Source organism: Thalassophryne amazonica, chromosome 1 (genome assembly GCF_902500255.1).
Source record: "Thalassophryne amazonica chromosome 1, fThaAma1.1, whole genome shotgun sequence".
NCBI lineage: Eukaryota > Metazoa > Chordata > Actinopteri > Batrachoidiformes > Batrachoididae > Thalassophryne > Thalassophryne amazonica.
In genome coordinates this window covers 134,903,364-134,921,755 of record NC_047103.1, presented here as the reverse complement: position 1 = coordinate 134,921,755, position 18,392 = coordinate 134,903,364, and the positions used below count along the sequence as shown (strand labels likewise).

Below are 18,392 nucleotides of genomic sequence, written 5' to 3'. Positions count from 1 at the left end.
TATCATGAAAACGGTGTTTTCTACCAAATTTGCATGTTAAAAATGAGCTTCCTATATGCTTCGCAGCTTTGAAACTGCTTATGCCAGGCTAACTTGTGGTGTAGAGTTGGGAAATTGTGTCAGTTGTGGTGTATCTAGTGTGATCTGCCTTCAACAAAGGCCTCAGAATGGCAGAAAACACAAAATTGTATATGTTGTTCGTATCTTTGATTAGTTCAGAATCAAAGATATATATGTACCAGCTATGGCTATGGGAGCTTTATGTATGATGGTTTGTGATATAATGGAAACATATCTACATATTGAAATGACATACCAGGTTGTTTTAGTTCCATAGTCATATGTTGGCTTTCAGAACATGACATCATATTTGCCCTTGACTGAACTTTAAGTCAAATTCAAGGTCAGTCAAATACTGATTGCTAATTGTGGTTAAACAGTTCCAGATATGCCCATAATTCCTATTACACTTGAATTAAAAGTCAAATGTGGGTTCTATTGCATTTGATTTTGAAGGCTGCAATACAGGTTTCAAAGTTTGGGTCATTTATAATGTTTAAACTGTGCCAGATAGTCCCATGGTTACTGTATTAGACATGACAATTAAGTCATATGTGGACTTATAATATGCAACTTCTAATTTCACCTTGAGTGACCTTGGACATATTCAAGGTCAGACCCAGATTGCTGTAATTAAGCAGAACATACTTTCACCATTGATGCAGTATCCCCACGGTCTCTGAATTCAGTAGAGTGTCACAAACTAGATTTTGATTAAAACTTTAGATTGAACTTTCACACCTGTCAGCTCCATCTTGTCAGTATGGGGCAGGTTTACTAATCAGGGCAAACTGACATGAGGTTACAGTTTTTAAAAGTTTGCATAATCTACAAAGAATGCACCAATTCAAGAACACAAGTTCCTTTTGCAACCTCCAGTCAGAAAAAGACTGGGACAGTGCAGAAATTCTTACATTTACTTTGATTACTATTTCATTGCAGACAGTATGAACCCAAACTTTTCATGTTTTGTGGGGTCAGCTTCAGTACTATACATCCATCCCTGCATTTCCAGCCTGCAAGTAACACATTCCAAAAAAAAAAAACTAAAAAAAAAAAACATTGGGATGGAGGAAATTTAAGGTTAGAAAATAAATAATCAAACAGGTGATGTCAACAGGTACTTATAATCATGATTTGGCATAAAGGTAGTATCCACAAAAGACTGAGTCTTTGAGGAGCAAAGGTAGACATGGGATCTCCAGTTTGTTATCAGATACATCAGAAAATGATTGAAATGTTTAAAAAACAATGCTCTTCAAATAAAGATTGGAAGGGAATTGTACATTTCTCCTTCTACAGTGAATAATATCATTAAATAATTAATGGAATCTGGAGGAATTTCAGTGCATAAAGGACAAGGTCACAAGCCTAAGATGAATACCCATGATCTCCGACCCCTCAGACAACACTGCATCAAGAACCTTCATTCATCAATAACTGATATAACCATATGGCCAAGGGATTACTTATGGAGGGCCTACAGGATGTAGCTACATTCACAAATGCCACTTAAACATTACTGTGAAAAAAGAACCCTAATGTTAACCTTGTCCAGGAGAGGTGTTTACTTCTGTCCTCTGAGGAATCTGGGCTGGACCATTACACAGAGGAAATGTGTATTGTGGTCAAGATGAATCAGCACTCTATATGTTCTTTGGAAGAGAAGGGCAACATATCCTCTGGACCAAGGACAAAAAGGACCATTCAGACTGTTATCAGCAACGTGTCCAGAATCGAGGGTCTGTCATGGTATGGGGTTGTGTCGATGTCCTTGGCAAAGATATTTTACTTTTCTGTGGTGGCAGCATGAATGGAGACTGAGATTTTAGAGTGACATGCTGCCATCAAGACAACATTTGTTCCAGTGACGCCCACACATTTCTTTAATAAGACAACACAAAACCACATTCTGCACACATTACAAAAGCTTGACTGCTGAAGAAAACGATACATGTGCTGGACTGGCCTGCCTGCAGTCTTGATCTGTCCCCAGTAGAGATTGTTTGGAGAATTTTCAAACGAAACATGCAATAACGGCAACCTGTTGCACATAGTAAGACATATTTACAGGAAGAATGGGACAAAATGTCTTTTAGGTGTTGTGAGAAGGAATGGCAACATTTCAAAGTTGTAAGTGCTTTAGTATCCCAATTTGTTTTTGTTTATATTATATATATATATATATATATATATATATATATATATATTACACACACACATATACGAGGTCTATTAGATAAGAAACCGACACTTTTTTTTTAACTATATGGATTTGAATGACGTGCGATTACACCAATCATGCTTGAACCCTCGTGCGCATGCGTGAGTTTTTTCACGCAGCGTGTCGGTGATGTCATTTCCCTGTGGGCAGGCCTTGAGTGAGATGTGGTTCAGCCCTCTCGGCTGAATTCCTTTGTTTCACACGCTGCTCAAGACGGCACGCGTTGCTTTATCAAAATTTTTTCTGGACCTGTGAGGAATATCCGAGTGGACACTATTCGAGAAATTTAGCTGGTTTTCGGTGAAAGGTTTAACGGCTGATGAGAGATTATGGGGTGTTTCTGTCGCTGTAAGGACTTCCCACGGAGTGGGACGTCGCGCAGCGCTTCCAGGCGCCGTCGTCGGCCTGTTTTGACCTGAAAACATCCTAATTTAAGGCTTAATTCACCCAGGACGTTGTGAGAGAACAGAGAAGATTCAGAAGAGGCCGGCATGAGGACTTTATGCGGACATTCCACTGTTTAAGGACAATTTTTAATGAAAGATGTGCCCGCAAATTCGCCGAGTCGTTTCCGTGACGACTCGGCTAATCTGTGTGCGCCGCGACAGGAAAAACACCTCCGTGTTGAAAACCATTTGTAAAATTCAGGCGGCTTTTGATGGCTTTCAACAAGTGAGTAACTGAGAAATTGTTTAACAGCTTGGGCATGTTCCAACTTGTCCGTTAAGGTTTCCAATGGAGGTGTTTTTCCTGTCGCGACCCCCCGCGGTCGGGTCCGGCCCGACATGCGACTCTGCCCGCACGTTCTTTCATTACAAAATGTCCGTTAACAATGGAATGTCCAAATAAACTCCTCATGCCGACTTCTTCTGAAAGTTCTCTGACGACTTACTGGGTCAACAGAGCCTGAAATGTGGAAGTTTTCAACTTGAAACGGCGAGACGCTGCCGCCTCGAAGCGCAGATCACCATCAGGCACCGTGGGCCGTCCTTAAAGCGACACTACCAGACCAAAATCTCTCATCAGCCGTTAAAATTTTTTACCGAAAACCAGCTGAATTTATTGAATGGTGTCCACTCAGTTGTGCCTTACAGTTTTTGAAAAAATTTTTATCAAACAAAGCAGCAGTCTCTGAGCCATTCCTAAACAATGAAAAAACGACGAGAGGGTGGACGACTCCTCACTCAAAGACTGCCCACAGGCGAATGACGTAACCGACAGGCGTGAAAAAACTCTCGCATGCCCACGAGGGTTCAAGCATGTCTGATGTAATCACACGTGATTCAAATCCATATGGTTTTTGAAAAAAATAATAAGGTCGGATACTTTTCTAACAGACCTCATATATATATATATATGTCCATTCAGGGATGAATGTATATTAACACATGAAACAAACTTGACCTAACGAAACATGAAATATTTTGGGCCCATACTGTCTGCAATGAAGTAGAAGTCAAAGTAAAGGTAAGAATCACTGCAGGTTGTGTTTTTGTTTGTTTATATGTACATTTTCTATCACATCCCAACTTTTTCTAAATTTGGGTTGTAATAATGAGCAACAAAATCTACCAAGAGCAGCACAAATTAGTGCAGCATTTCTAACAAGCATCTGATAAGGGTAATTTAGTACCAACAGACACAGATTTGTACAACAACCAGGTCCAAATCATTACCCAAACTACAGTACCGCACTCAGAGATCGCAAATCTCTGCCAACACTAGGTTCCAGTTGCACAAACTTTTACTTCTGAAAAAAGTTTCAAGGTCAAAGTCCTGTTAGAAGTGGCTTTTCATAAGCTAAAAAGTAATACAAAATAAGGGCTTTTCAATGTTAAAAAGAATCAAATATCCGCTAAATCCATAATACGGATTAGATGTGGATCAAAGTTGGTCTATTCATTGAGAGTGCCAGTTTGCACTTCATTGTTACAAATGAGAGTGACTGAGGCACTTTTGATTTTGATATAATGCTAAATGTATATCAAAAGGGCTAAAATTAAATTCAAATGTTCACAAAATCCACAATCTGGATCAGATCCATCAGATCCATATCAAACTTTGTCAGGCGATAGTGAGTGCTAGTCTGCACCTCTCTTTCAAATATGAGGATGACTGGGGCATGTTTAATTAAGATATAATGGTAAATACACATTAAATGGGGGTTTCAATGTTAAATACAAATATCCACAAAATCCACAATCTGGATCAGATCCGGATCACACTTTGTCGATAAAGGATACCATCCTACATAACACTGTCAAATATGAAATAAATTTTATCTTTTTTAACAGCGTTATGGATTTTTTAAAGTTAGTTAAATGTTAAAGATAGGGATTTTTCCAATTTTCCAAGATGCTTCCTAACTTTGGCCTTTTGTCCAATGACCTTGAAAATTGAATCACTTCTTGCCTATCAGGATATGAATCTTCAGTAAAAAAAAAAATAAATAAATTATAAAGATATATAAAAATTGTGGGCTCCAGGCTGTTCCCAAACAGACAAATGGGCAATAACATTACCTCCTACAACTTCATTGGTGGAGGTAAACATGACTGAGGAGCACCCAATTCTTTTTTGTAAAATGTTATTAATGATGTATGCTGCACAATCATTCCACTCTAGCAAAAAAACAAAAAACAAACAAACAAAAAAACTGTTTAAAGACATCATTAAAAGCCCAAAATTACCATGACATTCATGCCCATGAGTGTATGTAAACATCCGACCACAACTGTATCCAACACTACACTTCTATGCCACTCCTAACTTCTTCATAGAACACTATGACTCCTCTCTCAACATTGTATTGTAAGTTTTCTCCATAAACAATCCATAAATCCTAAACAACCGTGTGTAGATTTTATGTCAGGGTTCCACTTTTGTTTTTTCCTGCTATATGAAGTCAATTTTGTTGTCATTCAGTAACTTGTGACATTTTCTTACATATTTTGTCACTCACAATTTGCATTTACTTCTGAATATAACTTAAATTCTTTTTTTTTATTTTTTATTTAGCAGTACCAGAACAGTGTCGGGACAATACTCAACTTATGTCCAGAAAAGACTAAAAATTATGGATCCAGTCTTAATTAACTTCACTGTTTCCATGTTCACATCATACAGAATTGTTACTATGCAACTGGTCATGGTTTCAGTGTTTGTGCTGACTTTATGTCTAATCTTTTCCCTACATTTATGTGGGAGAAAAAAGCGCCCCTAGTGGTGGGATACTAGAATGATTTATGGATTGAGTTTGGATCTTAATCTATATTATAATAGCCAAGTGGCCTCTGTGTGTGTGTGTGTGTGTGTGTGTGTGTGTGTGTGTGTGTGTGTGTGTGTGTGTGTGTGTGTGTGTGTGTGTGTGTGTGTGTGTGTGTTACAAGAATTAGCAGTGTCAGTTAACTCAATCAAATCATGGAACCAAATTTGCACTCTAAATGGAACCAAACTACTCTAAATGCAATGCAACACAAATGGGACAAATTAATCCATGTCATGTGACATACAAAGCACCAATCAAATGACAAGGATCCACTCAGCTGTTTTATATATATATATATATATATATATATATATATATATACATACATATACACACACACCCCAAGCAAAAATCTAAATGCAACACTTTTGTTTTTGCTCCCACTTTTCAGGAGCTGAACTCAAAGATGTAAAACATTTTTTATACACACAAAATGCTTATTTCTCTCAAATATTGTTCAGAAATCTCTCTAAATCTGTTAGTGACCAATTCTCCTTTGCCGAGCTATTCCATCCCACTTCATAGGTGTGGCATATCAAGATGCTGATTAGACAGCATGATTATTACACAGGTGTGCCTTAGGCTGGCCACAATAAAAGGCCACTCTAAAATGTTCAGTTGTATCCAATTAAACTGACAGAGAGCTGTTCAGTTTAGTTGGTGCACCAAAGCGCACCGGCGCCAAGGTGACATTAGGTCTACTGATGGTGCATCTGTTACTAAGGCAATATGCTGACTATTATTGTATGGCCTTGCCTTACAATATAAAGCGCCTTGGGGCAACTGTTTGTTGTGATTTGGCGCTATATAAAAAAAAAAAATTGATTGAAAATTGATTGAATTGACTATATGTTTTAATACCAACACCCAAAAACACCAGTTACGAGTGGTGGGAGTGGTGCCTGGGAGTCAGGCAACGACAAAATGATGGCAACATTTGGGGCTGCCCTATAAGAGCTTTATACACTCAACAAAAATATAAATGCAACACTTTTGGTTTTGCTCCCATTTTGTATGAGATGAACTCAAAGATCTAAAACTTTTTCCACATACACAATATCACCATTTCCCTCAAATATTGTTCACAAACCAGTCTAAATCTGTGATAGTGAGCACTTCTCCTTTGCTGAGATAATCCATCCCACCTCACAGGTGTGCCATACCAAGATGCTGATTAGACACCATGATTAGTGCACAGGTGTGCCTTAGACTGCCCACAATAAAAGGCCACTCTGAAAGGTGCAGTTTTGTTTTATTGGGGGGGGGATACCAGTCAGTATCTGGTGTGACCACCATTTGCCTCATGCAGTGCAACACATCTCCTTCGCATAGAGTTGATCAGGTTGTCAATTGTGGCCTGTGGAATGTTGGTCCACTCCTCTTCAATGGCTGTGCGAAGTTGCTGGATATTGGCAGGAACTGGTACATGCTGTCGTATACGCCGGTCCAGAGCATCCCAAACATGCTCAATGGGTGACATGTCCGGTGAGTATGCCGGCCATGCAAGAACTGGGACATTTTCAGCTTCCAAGAATTGTGTACAGATCCTTGCAACATGGGGCCGTGCATTATCCTGCTGCAACATGAGGTGATGTTCTTGGATGTATGGCACAACAATGGGCCTCAGGATCTCATCACGGTATCTCTGTGCATTCAAAATGCCATCAATAAAATGCACCTGTGTTATTCGTCCATAACAGACGCCTGCCCATACCATAACCCCACCGCCACCATGGGCCACTCGATCCACAACACTGACATCAGAAAACCGCTCACCCACACGACGCCACACACGCTGTCTGCCATCTGCCCTGAACAGTGTGAACCGGGATTCATCCATGAAGAGAACACCTCTCCAACGTGCCAAACGCCAGCGAATGTGAGCATTTGCCCACTCAAGTCGGTTACAACGACGAACTGGAGTCAGTTCGAGACCCCAATGAGGACAACGAGCATGCAGATGAGCTTCCCTGATACGGTTTCTGACAGTGCAGAAATTCTTTGGTTATGCAAACCGATTGTTTCAGCAGCTGTCCGAGTGGCTGGTCTCAGACGATCTTGGAGGTGAACATGCTGGATGTGGAGGTCCTGGGCTGGTGTGGTTAAACGTGAACTGCGGTTGTGAGGCTGGTTGGATGTACTGCCAAATTCTCTGAAACGTCTTTGGAGACGGCTTATGGTAGAGAAATGAACATTCAATACACGAGCAACAGCTCTGGTTGACATTCCTGCTGTCAACATGCCAATTGCACGCTCCCTCAAATCTTGCAACATCTGTGGCATTGTGCTGTGTGATAAAACTGCACCTTTCAGAGTGGCCTTTTATTGTGGGCAGTCTAAGGCACACCTGTGCACTAATCATGGTGTCTAATCAGCATCTTGATATGGCACACCTGTGAGGTGGGATGGATTATCTCAGCAAAGGAGAAGTGCTCACTATCACAGATTTAGACTGGTTTGTGAACAATATTTGAGGGAAATGGTGATATTGTGTATGTGGAAAAAGTTTTAGATCTTTGAGTTCATCTCATACAAAATGGGAGCAAAACCAAAAGTGTTGCGTTTATATTTTTGTTGAGTGTATATATATATATTATATATATACACACACACACATTGTTGTACAGTCTATCACTTGACTGAGTGCCTTTCTAGTTCTGCCAGTGATGCAAAAGGTGTTACATCACAAAGGATGAAGAAGCTATAGAAAACTCAGAACCTGGAGAGAGAGAGAAAGACAGTTAGGGGGAGAGGAAACACAGCTAAGAACTCTCAATGGACTTGTCACGCATTCCACACTTGGAAAAGAAAAACTTGTTTCCAGCTGACCTTTTTTGGATATTGCGTGTTCTAAACATTCGACCACTTCCTCAGCTGAGTGCGGTTTGCGTGCATGTCGAGGTTCCCACAGGCTGCTTTTGAAAGATCGACCTCCCTGTGATCTTAGAGGCCTGAAGAGAGAAAATGAACTTGATGACAGTGAGCAGACAGACCAAAAAAATAAAAAATAAATAAAAACCCCTGCAGAAGCAGACACAAGCAGCAAAAAAAATTGCTGCCGTATGTAACAGTGGTGTTACACATGTGGGAAACTTCACTGAAATTCAGTCAAGTGGTCTGATGCTTTTTATGTGTAAGAGAATACTGATTCTAATCCAATTACATGTGTTCCGCGAATCTGATTGGTTAATCGTGTGAGATTTCCGACCATAAAATATTGGTTTGATGGTGGCAAAATATTCGACCGTTTCACATTTGATGTATTCCTCCGCGACTTGTCTGCTTTGCTACGCAGGTGTCAGTAATGGCGCTGTTGCTGCAGTACGCTTCACTGACCGAATTACTTACAGAAAACTAAACCGTGCAAACGATGGAATTGGATAAGAATGGGAATAACCCCCTTGTGTCTGATGATTTGCGGACATTAATGCTGGATTACGTTCGCAAATAGCTGTTTTACCGTAAAACTCAGAGTTACAGTGCATCAAAAAGTCAAGTCAAGAGTAGGAGCATGCACTGTTGTTCAAGACACCACAGAACTGCCTTGTGTCCTGGATGGCAGCCACCCAGGCAGACAAATGATCCATCCTCACCTCTCAAAGCAACCATCATTTTTGCAACTGCCAGGTCAAGCATGGGCATCCCGTTGACCTTCTCCAGCCACTGGGGTCCTCAACACTAATGCACCTGCGTGCTGGATCACGCCACAAGAAACCTGGCCAAAAAAACATAGCTGATACTCCTTCACAGCGCAAGTGATACTCCTCATCTGTGTCTCTCTAAGTAACCATTAGTTTGACACAAAGTATTCCAGTAGTACCCACGGGTCCTTGGACCTGTTACCAAAGACATACATTTGTCACCTTAGATAAATTGTTAGCGTCAAAGTCTCACAACCATCCAATAAGACATGCAGCAGCAGGACCAGAAACACTTGGACCTTTGCCCTCCTGCAAAGATATCTCCATCACCAGCCACCTCACGACTCCATAAGCTCTTTCCAGGTGTTTGTTGATCTCAAACACAGAGGACCCACAGACATGAATGTCACCACCATGATAAATATACTTACTGTCTCTACAAGTTCAACACTTGTAGATACTGTATTTAGATAAAAAAAAAATTCAAATTTTCTTTAAACAAGTCTTTTTTAACTTCCTTAGATATCGGTTTTTGCAGTGTAGACGTCAATATTTGCCTTCTTGGCAGGAAGCTAGATTGTAAAGGTCAGTGAACAACAAGTAGCTGAAACTTAATCCTAATAAGAAGGATCCTTGCGATGACCTGCCTCAGTACAGAGAGCAGTGTGATAATCCTATGGTTGTTGCAACCCAAGCAATCCCCCTTTCCTTTCCACAGTGAAACAGCACGCCCTTTTTTCAAGTCCTTAGAGATAAGAACTCAACCTGAAGTTCCAGCTTTTAAGTGATTCAAACTCCAGCACTGCCCTTGAATCTACATTATCTGACATTATCAAACCACTTTGTGAGGTAACACAAATGTATTACTAAGGCCGAGACTATATAGGGTGCACCTGGAAAGTATTCACAGCACTTCAGTTATTCCACATTTTGTTATGTTATTTCACAATGGATGAAATTAATTTTTTCTTCAAAATTCATTCTACACACAATACCCCATAATGACAATGTGAAAATGTTTTTTGAGATTTCTGCAAATTTACATATATATCATGGTAAAAAGACTTTTTACCATGAAGCTCAAAATTGAGCTCAGGTGCAACCTGTTTCCACTGATTATAATTGAAATGTTTCTACAGCTTAACTGGAAAAACTCAGTTAAGCTGTTAAACTGCATTTACCTGAGGTAAATTCAGTTAATCAGACATGATTAGGAAAGGCACATAAAAGCACATGTACATAAGAATTCATACCCTTTGCTCAATACTTTGTTGATGCACCTTTGGCAGCGATTAAAGCCTCAAGTCTTCTGGAATATGATGCCACAAGCTTGACGCACCTATCTTTGGGCAGATTTGCCCCAACTTCTGTGGGGTAGACAGGTGTACACCTGTCTACATATAAGATCCCACAGTTGATAGTGCATGTCAGAGCACAAACCAAGCATGAAGTCAAATTGTCTGTAGACCTCCAAGACAGGACTGTCTCAAGGCACAAATCTGGGGAAGGGTACAGAAACATTTCTGCTGCTTTGAAGGTCCCAATGAGCAGAGTGGCCACCATCATCTGTAAATGAAAGAAGTTCAGATCCACCAGGACTCTTGCTAGAGCTGACCACCTATCTAAACTGAGCGATCGGGGAGAAGGGCCTTACTCAGGGAGGTGACCAAGAACCCAATGGTCACTTTGTCAGAGCTCCAGCATTCCTCTGTGGAGAGAGGAGAACCTTCGAGAAGGACAACCATCTCTGCAGCAATACACCAATCAGGCCTGTATGGTAGAATTGCCAGACAGAAGCCACTCCTTAGTAAAAGGCACATGGCAGCCCACCTGGAGTTTGCCAAAAGGCACCTGAAGGACTCTCAAACCATGAGAAACAAAATTCTCTGGTCTGATGAGACAAAGATTGAACTCTCTGGTGTAAATGCCAGGCATCGTGTTTGGGGGAAAGGTACCATCCCTACAGTGAAGCAAGGTGGTGGCAGCATCATGCTGTGGGGATGTTTTTCAGCAAGAGGAACTGGGAGACTAGTCAGGATTGAGGGAAAGATGAATGCAGCAATGTGCAGAGCCATCCCGGATGAAAACCTGCTCCAGAGCGCTCTTGACCTCAGACTGGGGTGACGGTTCATCTTTCAGCAGGACAATGACCCTAAGCACACAGTCAAGCTATCAAAGGAGTGACTTCAGGACAACTCCGTAAATGTCCTTGAGTGGCCCAGCCAGAGCCCAGACCTGAATCCAACTGAACATCTCTGGAGAGATCTGAAAATGGCTGTGCACCAATGTTCTCCATCTATCCTGATGGAGCTTATGAGTTGCTGCAAAGAGGAATGGGCACAACTGCCCAAAGATAGGTGCTCCAATGTTCATGCTGTCATTATGTGGTGTTGTGAGCAGAATGTTGAGGGGGAAAAATTTTACTCCATTCTGGAATAAGGCTGTAACATAAAATATGTAAAAAGTGAAGTGCTGTGAATACTTTCCAGGTGCACTATAACCTTGTTTACACTGATTCCTTGTTTATCTTGACAAGGTTAAACTTCATACACAAGGTCACCTCACTAAGAACTGAGATAAGGTTGGCACTGGGTGCATTTTGATTGTAATTCAGGTCACAAAAGGGCAAAGGCTCTGTAACCACGATACAGAATGAATAAAGGTGAAACTTGCTACTTTAGATTATGCTTGCAGTGGCTTAGTGATTGGGTTGGTGGCTTCACAGTGAGAAGGTCCCAGGTTCATTTCCAGTCTGGTTCTTTCTGTGTGGAGCTTGTGTGGGTTCCCTCCGGGTGCTTCTCCTTCCTCCCACTTCCAAAGACATGCAGGTTAGGTGAGTTAGTGACTAAATTAACTGTAGGTGTGAGTGAGAGTGCATCAACCCTTTGATAGCCTGGTTTCCTGTCCAAGGTGTACCTCGCCTTTCACTCAATGACTGCTCAGATAGACTCCAGCACCCCCATGACCCTTAACTGGAACAAGCAGATTTAGAAAATGGATGGATGGATGGAAGACCTTGGGTTTGGTGACACAGTTTGGGATAACTACTGCCCTTTTTAAAACAAAATTAAAAACGCAAACACATTTTTTCTGCCACTTTTTTCCACTTTTTGTTTTTGCACTTTTTTGGATCAAGATCTTTCGACTGGAGGGATTTCCGGTGGTGCCACTTTGAAGATGGCAGCCTAAAGTTTCAGCTCCTGACTGAACTCTCACTTAAATCCACAACATTTACAACTAAAGTGTTTTTCAGTAAATAACAATGTCAGGGGAAAAGAAAGGGGTCTTAGAAGTAACAAAATGGACATTGACACAGAAGATGCAGGCTGTAGCGACAAGGCTATGCTAGCAGAAATGGTCACATTAGCCTCCATCCGCAACACTGTCAACGAAACCATGGTTAAAGCCATGTCTGGACTACAAAATAATATTTCCAAACAGTTAACAGATTTCAACCAGAAGTTGGAGGAAACTGCGGGAAAAAATAGAGGCTACTTTAAAGAGACTAGGCGAAGCCGAGCAGCACATCGGAGAGGTGGATACATTTGACGTGGAGGTGCAGAAGGTTTTTACCCAGATGCAGAAAACCCAGCTGGAATGGAAATCAAAGATTACTGAGCTTGAGGGATGCTCACATTCAGATTTATGGTTTGAAGGAGGGAGCTGAGGGGACCTCAATGTTTTGCTTTGTGGAGAACTTTATAAAAACTGAACTGAGCAAAAGCACCGGCCTGAATGAACTGGGTAGTGAACACGCACACAGAGAAGCCAGACCTAAACTGCCGAGACTGCTCCCCCAAGATCGACAGGAGAAGATCATCAGTGTGGCATGGAGGAAAAAAAAATCATCCTTTATGGGAAAAGGGCTACCGCGTGCTGGGTAATCGGGAGAGTTGTGAGTTTTCCCAGTGGGCTGGTCCAACCTGGGGCCGTTGTGAGGGGTGTTAATATATATGAATACATATATGACCACCACTGTTAGGCTACACAGCAAGACACTTGGGCTGCTGTATCTTAAAGAGAAGACATTAAGTGTTATAAATGTTTTACAATCATGAAAATCCACAAGAAAATAACTTAAGACTGCTTATCTTTTCCAAAGCCTAAGGTAGGGACATACATTACACGTTTAACACCCCTATGCATTCATTACAGTTGGTTCAGTCCAATCAAGCCAGGTGCGCCCAGATGGGACTTGCGCTACTAGCAAGTATAGGAGGAGTGGCCCGTGAATGAAAAGATGGACAGAAAAAAGCCAGGTGGAGCTGAAAAAGCTAGATTAAGAAAAAGAAAAACTTTGGAGAAAGATGCTGCCAAGTGTGCAAAGCTCACAGATATTTTTTCAAGAAGACAGAGCGAAGAGGTAAATGGTAAATAGGGCCGGGCATAACAGGCTACGTGCCTGTTGATGCCCGGATGTCAGCCGTATCAACATTTGTAGTACAGTACCACCAGTTTTTGAACGTACAATGTGAGCAGTCAGATCACATCAGAGCATCGGGCCGTACAGTGTGAGTCCATGAATCGTGCGCTCTGAACTTTTAAACCCTGCGGTTTTGTCGCACAGTTTGAGCTGGAGCCAAGTACAACGATTGAAAATATTGTAGTGTTTGCCCAGCTTAACTAACTTTTACTTTCTATTATAAGCCACCCAATTTTCACAGTCAGTCAGCACATAAATACCACAGCAGAACTCTTATTATCTCTGTGCGCTGGTGGTTTGTGGGCCGGTTGGATATGAAACTCCCGGGCTGAAAAATGTTCCCAGCACGCCCCTGGAAAAGGGTATTTTTCGACCATGACTATGCAAAGGTGTGATGGTATAAAGGAGGGAATAGATATCAATCAAGAAAGTTCTGAAAGAAAAAGGAATCAGATTCCACACACCAACGACTAACATGCGTGTTTTCCTGGAGTCTGGGACTGTCACATATGAGAGCGCAGACCAAGCTGCCCAGGATCTACGAGCAAGGCCTCTTGATACCACCGAGACCTGAGGGGGTGACGGAGAGAAGCACCGCGAACAGGCCCCTGCTGGGAGAAGGTGAAGTGCAAACGGCACAGAGCCAGAGGTGAATATCAGCAAAGGAGCCAAGACAAGCTCCGTGAATTTAACCGGCTGGCCGGAATGGACAACAAGGGCGGTTAATCCATTCTTTTCCCCTGTTTGTTTACCTGAAACAGGGCAGTGATGGTAAGCTGCATATGACAAAGACGGACAAAGATACCAGAATCCTTCCTTATTTTATTTCCACCCTTAACCCTAACTGTTAACATTGTTTGAACACTACTAGCATACAGAGGACATTAACTGATTCAATCTGGCCAGTTGTAATTTAAGAACGAGGTAGTCAGTCTACTCTACAGAGTCTGAGTGACAGTCACTCACACAAACGACCTGAAGGGGCACCACCACCCTGTGGTCAGAACACCCCCCCTACACAAGAGGCCCACGGAGAGCCTCTTCGATCGAACCCCAGTTTTTATTTACTGTTTTGTTTTTTTCATTGTTGCAGCCGTTCTGTACTCATCGTGGATTGTGAGCGTGGATTGTGAGGTCTGAGAACTCCGGTCTATATGTGCATAACAACAAGTTTGAGGTTGTCACTCTTAATGTAAATGGTTTGACTCGTCCTATAAAGAGGACTAAATTACTTTGCAATGATAGTTTCATGAATACCCTTAATAAACCCATATGTATGTACCATTAAAGCCTACAATAGTTTATCATTAACAAATCGTGTCTGCCTGTTTAAAGTACCTTCATCTCAAGACCTTCATACACCCAAGCAATTTTGAACTATGGTGTATCACATACAATCAGTACGATATATTTACATCAACCTACGTCAATGTTCAGTCCAAGGCTTTGCCTTAGTTATATTATCTAAGGTAAAGAGGGAAAAGATACAAATTATATTTTGGCATGAGACTCACTTAAGCCAAGAGCATGAAAAAATAAAGAAAATGGATTTTAGACACACTTACTGTTCATTGTTCAAAACAGGCCACAAAAGGGGTGGGGCTATACTGACGCCAAACTCTGTTCATTTTGAGCTTCTGTCAGAAACCCAAGATAAAGAGGGCAGGTTCATCATGGTGAGTGGTAGGTTAGATGATAAAGAAGCGACTTTGTGAAATGTTTATGCGCCTCCAGGTAGCAACAGGGTGTTCTTTAAAAAATATTTGAACTAACTGCATTCCAAACTGCTGGAGTTTTGATTTGCGAAGGTGACTTTAACATGATTTTAAATCCAAAGCTGGACATGACTAATCAAAAAAGGAAAATCACCAATATTGAAAGATGGTTTAACAGAAGAGTCCAGGATCTTTGCTTGAGAGATGTCTCGAGAGATTTTTCACAACTAGGTTAGACAGTATACATTTTACTCAAATCCACATGATGCCTACTCAAGGACTGATTATTTACTTATGCTTAATTCAGACTCCGAGAGACACAGGTTAAAAGAATGTGTAGGTCAGAGGGACATATCAGATCACTTCTCTGTCCAGTTAAAATTACACTTAAATCGTGGATATAAAACAACAACATGGAGATTAAATAACCCTGGGTTAAAGGAAAAACCAACAAATGAACTAAAAGTGTACTTAGAGGGTAATGATGATGGGAATGTGAACCCAGTGATACCGTGGGATGCCGCCAAGGCAGTTCTGGTTGGGGGGGGGGAATTACATCAGAAACCGCTTTTGTCAAAAAAGTAAAAACTCAAGGACTCCTAGAACTGCTAAAACAACAACACAGTAAAAACAAGGATCCACAATTATTTCAGCAAATGAGACCAGTTAAACAAGAAATTGATAAGCTATATTGCAACAATGTGCAGAAAAAAGCAAAGATTTATTAAGACATATTATGAGGGAGGCTCTAAAGCCTCCAAGATATGAACCTGGAGGCTGAGAAAACAGCAAATACAAAATACAGTCTATAAAATGAAATATTCCATTACTAAAAAGATAACATACAAACTAGAGGGAATACAAATAGCATTTGAGAAATATTACCAGGCTTTCTACACCCAACCTACAACATCTGATGCCTGCAAGGTTGAAGAATTCCTGGACCAGCTGGACCTGCCCTCTCTTGGCAAAATACAAAATGATAAACTAATTAAATGAACATCTTCTAGAGAAATTGAGATGGTAATCTCCTCCCTGAAGTCCGGTAAGTCTCCAGGGACTGACGGATTTCCAGGAGAATGGTACAAGTCACTTAGAGAGTAATTAGTACCATTATTACAAAAGACCTTCAATTAAACCTTGAAGGAGGGAGTTCTTCCCCCATCTTGGAAGGAGGCCATAATCTCAGTAATTCCAAAAGAGGGTAAGGATTTAACAGAATGCGGAGCATATAGAACCATTAATGTCCTGAACCAGGACTATAAAATTTTTGCAGCTATTCCAACAAAACGAATGGAAGAGATGATGTCCTTCCTGATCGATGACAACCAATCTGGTTTATATGGAATATATATAAAATGAAAAACTTGGAGCAATTTTACTGAGTATGGATGCAGACAAAGCATTCAACTCTGTGGGGTGGCAGTTCCTCTATAAAGTTATGGAAAAATTTGGTTTCCAAGAGAAGCGTAGTACACTCAACAAAAATATAAATGCAACACTTTTGGTTTTGCACCCATTTTGTATGAGATGAACTCAAAGATCTAAAACTTTTTCCACATACACAATATCACCATTTCCCTCAAATATTGTTCACAAACCAGTCTAAATCTGTGATAGTGAGCACTTCTCCTTTGCTGAGATAATCCATCCCACCTCACAGGTGTGCCATACCAAGATGCTGATTAGACACCATGATTAGTGCACAGGTGTGCCTTAGACTGCCCACAATAAAAGGCCACTCTGAAAGGTGCAGTTTTGTTTTATTGGGGGGGATACCATTCAGTATCTGGTGTGGCCACCATTTGCCTCATGCAGTGCAACACATCTCCTTCACATAGAGTTGATCAGGTTGTCAATTGTGGCCTGTGGAATGTTGGTCCACTCCTCTTCAATGGCTGTTCGAAGTTGCTGGATATTGGCAGGAACTGGTACACGCTGTCGTATACGCCAGTCCAGAGCATCCCAAACATGCTCAATGGGTGACATGTCCGGTGAGTATGCCGGCCATGCAAGAACTGGGACATTTTCAGCTTCCAAGAATTGTGTACAGATCCTTGCAACATGGGGCTGTGCATTATCCTGCTGCAACATGAGGTGATGTTCTTGGATGTATGGCACAACAATGGACCTCAGGATCTCATCACGGTATCTCTGTGCATTCAAAATGCCATCAATAAAATGCACCTGTGTTCTTCGTCCATAACAGATGCCTGCCCATCCCATAACCCCACCGCCACCATGGGCCACTCGATCCACAACATTGACATCAGAAAACCGCTCACCCACACGACGCCACACACGCTGTCTGCCATCTGCCCTGAACAGTGTGAACCGGGATTCATCCGTGAAGAGAACACCTCTCCAACGTGCCAAATGCCAGTGAATGTGAGCATTTGCCCACTCAAGTCGGGTCCGACGACGAACTGGAGTCAGGTCGAGACCCCGATGAGGACGACGAGCATGCAGATGAGCTTCCCTGAGACGGTTTCTGACAGTTTGTGCAGAAATTCTTTGGTTATGCAAACCAATTGTTTCAGCAGCTGTCCAAGTGGCTGGTCTCAGACGATCTTGGAGGTGAACATGCTGGATGTGGAGGTCCTGGGCTGGTGTGGTTACACGTGGTCTGCGGTTGTGAGGCTGGTTGGATGTACTGCCAAATTCTCTGAAACGCCTTTGGAGACGGCTTATGGTAGAGAAATGAACATTCAGTACACGAGCAACAGCTCTGGTTGACATTCCTGCTGTCAGCATGCCAATTGCACGCTCCCTCAAATCTTGCGACATCTGTGGCATTGTGCTGTGTGATAAAACTGCACCTTTCAGAGTGGCCTTTTGTTGTGGGCAGTCTAAGGCACACCTGTGCACTAATCATGGTGTCTAATCAGCATCTTGATATGGCACACCTGTGAGGTGGGATGGATTATCTCAGCAAAGGAGAAGTGCTCACTATCACAGATTTAGACTGGTTTGTGAACAATATTTGAGGGAAATGGTGATATTGTGTATGTGGAAAAAGTTTTAGATCTTTGAGTTCATCTCATACAAAATGGGAGCAAAA

General features: G+C 41.6%; 1 protein-coding gene across 2 annotated transcripts in view; it reads left to right on the top strand.

Moving 5' to 3' along the window:
* Positions 1–18,392, top strand: part of LOC117514608 (vascular endothelial growth factor C-like) — a 66,965-nt gene that overhangs the window by 45,331 nt on the left and 3,242 nt on the right. The gene's annotated exons all lie outside the window — the stretch shown is intronic.